We start from the raw sequence: 7,855 nt of genomic DNA on the forward strand, positions 1-7,855 counted from the left end.
TAATTATCCTATGGTTCCAGAACAAACAATCATTTACAATAGAAAGTTCGTTTCTCTTAACCCAAAAATTCCATAAAATATTGTCGCGTTTCATAGACTTAGGCCAGCCCTGCCTCAGATGAGTGACTACTAGCTGTAGAACTGTGTCTGAAACGGTCGCTGCTTTAACCGAACGCAAATCTAATTGTGTTCCTTCTTCTATAAAACTCACAAAATCTGCACTAAAATCATCATTGTGCTCCTCAATCGCATTTTCTAACGGCAAGCGTGAAAGGAAATCGGCTTGATTATTACCCGATTTAACGAATTCCGTCTTATATGCAAAACCCGCTAAGACAATACCATACCTCTGCAAACGGTTGGCCGCTAAAACTGGTATGTTTTTGTGTTCCCCAAGAATTCTCAATAAAGGTAAATTATCACCACATAATGTGAATTCTCTTCCGAACAGGTACTGAAAGAACCTATTCAGGCGAACATGATTGCTAAAGCTTCAAGGTCTAAAATGCAATACTTTTTTTCCGCGCTAGTAAGACTACGTGAGGCAAATTCAATCGGCCTCATCGTACCGTCCTGAAAAACATGAACTAGACACGCCCCCAAACCGGATGTACTCGCATCCGTATATAGTTTCAACGGTAATTCGGGAAAATAATTAGTGAGCACGGCGTTGTCACTCATTAAACTCTTTACTGTATCGACAGCCTTTTTACACTTGTCAGAAAAATCCCATTTAACATCTTTTTTTAATAAGTTATGTAGCGGCTCTAATATCGAAGACATTCTGGGAATGAAGTTCCTGTAAAAGTTTAAAAACCCTAAAAGGCTTTTTAATTGGTGCACATCCGCTGGATATGGTGCCCTTTTAATCGCCTCCAACTTGTTAGGTTGAGGTTGAATGCCTTCCCCTGATATCACATAGCCTAAAAACTCAATTGACTTCACGAAAAAAACACATTTCTCCGTGTTCACACACAAACCGCACTCTTTCAAGCGATTGCACACCGCGCGAATATTCGCCATTAAATCTGCCTCGTTAATGCCAGCGATAATAATGTCATCTAGGTAGAACGCAACACCATTCAGACCTTGCAGACAACCCGCAATCGTCCTAGCAAAAATTGCAGGCGCAGATTTGAACCCAAATACAAGCCTGTTATATTGAAAAAGACCCAAGTGCGTATTTATAGTCGTGTATTTCTTGCAACCCTCTGCTAACTCCAACTGTGCGTAAGCTTGCTTAAGGTCGAGCTTAGCGAACAGTTTGCCTGAGCTAACTTTATGAATGACCTCATTAATCGTAGGCAGAGGATATCTTTCTAAATCTGTCATGATGTTCAACGACCTCTTATAATCTACACATATACGAATATTCCCGTTTTTCTTAATGACCGGAACAATGGGTGACGCGTACTCGCTACTAGACACTGGAGATAAAATTCCGTCCGCAACCATAGATTCAAGTTCTTTCCCGATTTTATCTTTTAACGCAAACGGTACCGGTCTCGCGTTATGAAACACTGGGTTTGAATCCCGATTGACTTTAAAACATACTTTATGTTTGTTAAATTTCCCTAATTTGTCTGAAAAAACTTCTGGAAATTCCTTAAAAAGTTCCTCTTTTTTTCCATTCACTGTAAAAACTGAATCACGATTAATCGGCGCAATTCCCAAGTCGAAAAGTTCCATGAAATCACCCACACATGACCCACAATTAATTCTGAACCCTTAGCGACAACTATAAAATACATATTATTTTTAGTGTTGTTGTATGTTACCGAAAAAATTGATTTACCCACGATTTTTAATGGATATCCGTCGTAACCAGAAATTGTACGCTTGTCAGTTGACAACTCAATATTTTTAAAAGATTTTTTAAAAACAACCTCAGGAATCACCGATACACTCGAACCGCTATCTACCATAGCTGAACATGAAATCTCATTAATTTTAATCTCGACTTTGTACGGACTAATAAATGCAATGTGCTCTTTATGAATTGCCTTTTTTACAAACAACGGAGACACTTTATTATTCTTGCACATATTTTTAAGATGACCCACTTGTTTACAGATGAAGCATTTTGCGCTTTTAAACTTACAATCACTTAACGCGTGATTCGCTCCACAACAAGTACATTTCTTAAAACCCGAGAATTTCCTAACACTAGGGCTTCCCGACCGTGAATCCGTTCTTGAAAACTCTGGTTTCCCTCTAGAACGCGACCTTTGATCCCCCCATGTGTTCGTCTTTTTCTTGATTGTACTCACAAAACTACCTACAGAACCCTCATCTTTAACTTTCACCCCTAGATGGTCCAACCCCGCAATACTAATTGCCAGTTCCTCCATCTTAATGAAAGACAGACTAGGTCCCTCCAGATAGATTTTCTCCTTTGCTCTCCCAGGGATCAACCCCAGAGCAAATACATCCGCTAAATTCGCTTCTAAACGCGTCCCAAATTCACAAAATGTACTAAGACCGCGTAATCGCACCGCGAAGTCCTTAGCCGACTCCCCTGGCGATTGTTTAGCTGAAAAAAACAATTCTCGTTCCCTAAAAACCGACTTTGGCTTAGAACAATGCTTTTCTAATAATTCCAATAAATTATCGAATGACGTATCTGTGACCTTGGTAGGAAAACATAAATTGATCAATAAAGTGAGCGTTTCAGCTTCGAGAGAGCTCAACAGATATGCTCTCTTTTGAGATGCATCGAGTTTGACGGTTTTTGTGTCATCACGGATCAGCAGGAACTGCTCAATCCTCAGTCGGAAGATTCCCCAGTCATCACGTAAGTGGCTAAACCGCGGGATTCCACCTGACTCCATAGCTGCCAGATGCCTGGTCCGACACCCGAACCAGCAATGACACAGCAAAAATACCAACACAACTCGACAACAATAACCTCCAAAAGAGAAGATTACTTAACTCAACCAGGGTCCACGGCGATGGGCTGCTTGGCTAGTTAATTTACTGACTGCTTGGCTAGTTTAGTCTTCCTTCTGGTCGGATTGACCGTCTTCCTTCAGGTCGGATTGACCGTCTTCCTTCCTTCTAATCTTAATAAAACAGACCGGAAACTTCCTTCACCGGATGGCAAGTCTTCCTTCCTTCTCAATATTAAGATTCAGCCGCCTTGGCCTGAATTTCCGTACTTCTTCACAACTGAAGCTCCTTGCTCCGGATAGTCCTTGCACAGAAGCGACCTTCAGATGTTCGTGACAATAAAATCCGTCTGAGCAAATCTGTCGAGTAACCCGCACACCCAAGTAACTTGTGTGTGCTAAACGACATTAATTAACACTTCGCAACGTATAAATCACTTCAGCTGCGCCAATTTGTAATGTTCATTACTGTATTAAATAAATAGGTTCTTTTATACGAAGTTAAGTTTATTAATAATTCAGTTGTTTATAAAGTACAATGCAGTCTAACTGCTAGGAAGGAATTTACGAGAATGCGCTCCCGCGTTGCCCGACCGCCCGCTGTCCAGCAGAGTCGGAAACGTTCGACAACCCTCGGCTATCTCCGGTGAGCATGAACGCCTATATGATATACTACACTTAATGTGTGTAGATTGGCGAAAGTTGGCTTCCATGTCACATCTCCCATTGTTTGTATTATATATCAGCCTAATAAAAGGATAAGCGTTGGTTTTATTTTTATGTGCTGTATCATACCTCTAAAATTAGTGGAGATAATGAGTATGAATTGCTGATTAATTTCCCGGTGAAGGGAGGTATTGAAAACGACTTTTTAATATTTTTCTATGCTATGGGGTAAGTCCCAATGGCTGGATCCATTGAGACTGACACCCTCTGGTGGAAATATTGTTTAGTGAATTCAATTAGAAAGGGAAGAGAGAAAGGTTATAAGTACTTACTATTTAATTCTAGTCGTTAAACATATCAAAAACAATTTCATCTAATATTTCTGTAATTCTTAATGATATGTAGTTATTTTTCTAAAAGCATCTTCTACGCTAGATGGAAATGTATGTTTTTTATATGTTTTATTTCTCGATATAATGACATTGCGGTATTTTGGTTCACACACAAACTTCTGAGAATCATTAATTTGTAAGTAAGCTAAGCCCTCCAAAACAGTTATACATACAATTCTGACATTTAATTATGAAAGTATGTATTACAGTGAAACCTCTATCTATCGTTCCTCGAATAATCGTTTTCCCGGATGTATCATTTATTTCTTCTAGTCCGAATTCATTTCATACAAAAATAGATCGCATCGATCGTTTCTATGTCCACCATTTTCCCGCATTCATCGTAGGAATTACGTCATGTATTTGATATATTTTGTCTGTGTTAAAACGGCGCCAGACGGCACTCGTTACGATGCGCGAAACTTTTGAGAGAGAAAGAGAAAGAATAACAGTTGTCGTCAGTTGTCGCTAGATACCCGAACTTAGTGGAGTGTTTACAGTTATCCATTTTTTGAGCTTTTAAACTATCTTCGAAATGAGCCGTTCGATGAAAAAAGTACGTACTCTTCAAGAAAGATTGAAAATTATCGAAGAGGTGGAAAAAAACCCCGCTGAAAAACGCGTCGATATAGCCAAGCGTTTAGGAATCGCGGCATCCACGTTAAATTCTATTTTCTTGAAAAAAAAAACGAAATTCGGGAGCAAATTCAAAAGTGCGGAAAATCTTCGAAAACTAGAAAAACCAGTAAAGAATCAAAGTTTAGCGAACTGGAGAAAATTCTTATCTCTTTGTACCAAATTTGACAAATTTTAACAATTTTGTTACTTTCGACGACATTATTCCAACTTGTGGGATAGAAACTATCGAAAGCTTGTGTGACGCAAGATTGACGGAGACAACAAAAGAGGTCGATATTGATGAAGAGGAGCCGCTGCCTGTACCTTCATTTTCAGAAGCATGAACACTCTTTGAAAGATTGAAAACTTTCTACTACCACACTCAATAATTGATGCCGAAAATAATATCATTTGCAAAGCTGAAAATATACTGTTGACTTGCGGAAATAAAACTGTAAAAAAACAAATGTCGATGAAAAATTATGTATTTACAATGCAATAAACTTTAAAAAAAATTGGTTCTGTTTAGCTTTGTATTTTTTTAAATAAATACATTTATTTACATCTAAAACTTATTTTCTTCTTATAATTTTAATCTACCAACGGTTATGCAGATTGGGAGGAAGGTATCTTTACTGGATCGTAACTCCTTGTGTTTTGTCCTCTTAATCCCGCATTCATTGTTTTCCCGCATTCATCGTTTATTTCAATAGGTCCCTTTAAAACCAATAGATAGAGGTTTCACTGTATTACAATATTTCTAAGTTCATTGAGAATACATAGTTTTGTCTTTTAACATTTTAAAATAAAAAAGACAATCATAATTGCATTTATTTTCGTGCATTATTTCGGCTAAAAAATCCTCTTTTCTGTGAGTTGCTTGCTTACATCCAGAGATGTGCTTTATTTCAAATAAATCCATTTCAAATGGAAATGCAAAATGCAAAATGGGTATTTTCCATTTTGCATTTTAAATGCTTTTCTAAAAACCATTTTGCATTTTAAATGCTTTTCTAAAAACCATTTTGCATTTTAAATGCTTTTCTCAATGCATTTTCCATTTTAAATGCTTTTTTGCAACATTCTTCCTACTATCTCCACTCATCTTTTTTTCATAAGCCCCAAATATCAGTCGGTCCTCAACCTCGCTATGAGAGCTAATTTCCATTTGTCAAGTTGCTCCCTGGTAGGAGCCCTGGAAATTGAGTGATACCATTACAAAAAATACCGATTCAAATACTGAACATGGGGCCATGACGCTGTAATATTAAACGTTAGATAGCAGTTTCTATGTTTTTACGTTGGCAACATTAGTCCCGCGCAAATTTTTTGTGGTTTCATAATATGTAGTGGTGTTTTTGGATTTACCATCATGTATAATGTTTGTTCTACATTGATGTCCATTATTAAATGACAAAATTGTTTAAAAATTCTATAATTATTTCAATTGTTTGACCTGAGAAACCATTTTGCATTTTCAATGCATTTTGAAAATGGGTATTTTGCATTTTGCATTTGAAATGCTTTTCTAAAAACCATTTTGCATTTTGCATTTTCAAATGGAAAAGTTTTGACCCATTTCCATTTTGCATTTCAAATGGTTTTGGGTACCCATTTTGCACATCTCTGCTTACATCGAACTGATGTAATGCCAAATAGTTGCCAATTCACTCTCTGTTTTATGTCTGATTTTTATTCTGCGATTTATACATATTACGAATTATATCTATTTAAATAAAAATTTTAATGTTTGTTTGTTCAAAATCTTACATCTCCGAAATTTCTTCACCGATTGCTTTGAAATTTTGACAACATTGCATTTAAATATGTGTGTTTTTATATACCTTTATTATATAGATGTCACCTGTGACAAGTAAAAACATTGAAGTGTTAAATTTTGTTGATAATGAATATGTGAAATTAAAGGAAGGAGAGAAAGTTCTAAGAAGGAAAAGGGTATCAGGGTTGGGTAGGAATCTAGAGCTCAGTGTGTCCAGGAGTGACTGGAGAAGTCATCCCCCGCCAAGACCTGGACAAACCTCACCCCATGTACCGGGACACCAAACGTAGTGAAGTGGGGTGACGTATGACCGAGATGTTGATTTCAATTCAATGAATGCTTCTCGGGGCGGCGAGATTTTATATTTTTACTATTGGGATCAAAAATAGGACTTAAGGATCAATGTTCCTCGCACTTTCAACTGTCGGACTAAATGATTGACTTTACTCCATTTTTATTTTGTTTTCGTATGTTTCTTTTTATTGATTGAATATTTAATTCTGTGCAATTATGATATACATACTATTTTTGTAGGTGGGTGCTATATGTCAATATACTGTGTGTCTTTGGGTTTACGGAATAAACATAAGTATTTATGTGAAAGCAAAGTCTGTATAATCACTAAGCTTAGGACATTGGTATTGATACTTAAGCATTTTGTGTAAGACACCAACTGATTTTTTAATGTTTCGTGAATAATGATTGTATTGAATAAATCTTACTATCAACCAATTCATTCTTTTTTCTTAGTATATCATATTCAGTTTTCACATATTTTGATAATACATTATGGCGTGACATGCCTAAGGTTTAATGACAGAAGGTAATTTTATTTGGAGTGTCGTACAAGATTTCTGAAAACCTTTTGTCTCTAGTTCCTTATGCCTAAAAAGCTGCAATGTTCATTCGCCTCGATACCGTCCAGCCATCTAAGTTTAAGCACAGGTTGTTTTCCAGAAATTAAAATGTGATGAAATCATCAAATGGCCATTCGTCCCGATTTTGTTTTTTTGACAGTTTAAAACCTTTAAATTCCGATTCCAAGGACGGGTTGTTTCGGAGAATTTGAACAATTCATCAAATTTCAATGTTTATTTTCAAGTTCTGTGAAAGATTTTTTCAAATTCTGTTTTTATTTCAGTTTTGTCAAGCAACTAGCCTACAATGATATAGTAACAGAACTTGAATAGGACTTTCACAGAACCCGAAAATGAATGTTGAAATTTGATGAATTGTTCAAATTCTCCGAAACAACCCGTCCTAAGTCTGTTGAACAAATTGTGATCAGCCGAAGAGGGCAACTATCATGTTGTCAAGGTTGTCAGCTTATTACAATTTGAAAGAGAGCTTAAACACACCTGAATCAATGTTTAAAGGGGATTTTTCAAATGTCAAAAAACAAAATGGTGCTGAATGGATATTTGATGATGCGAAACAACTAGGTTTAAGTTTTCCGATACCTCTTCGTCCTTAAAGCTGATTTTAATGAGTAAGGATGATTCAAAATAACT

Source organism: Hesperophylax consimilis, chromosome 5 (assembly GCF_061612785.1).
Source record: "Hesperophylax consimilis isolate HC1 chromosome 5, BYU_Hcon_1.0, whole genome shotgun sequence".
Classification (NCBI taxonomy): Eukaryota; Metazoa; Arthropoda; class Insecta; order Trichoptera; family Limnephilidae; genus Hesperophylax; species Hesperophylax consimilis.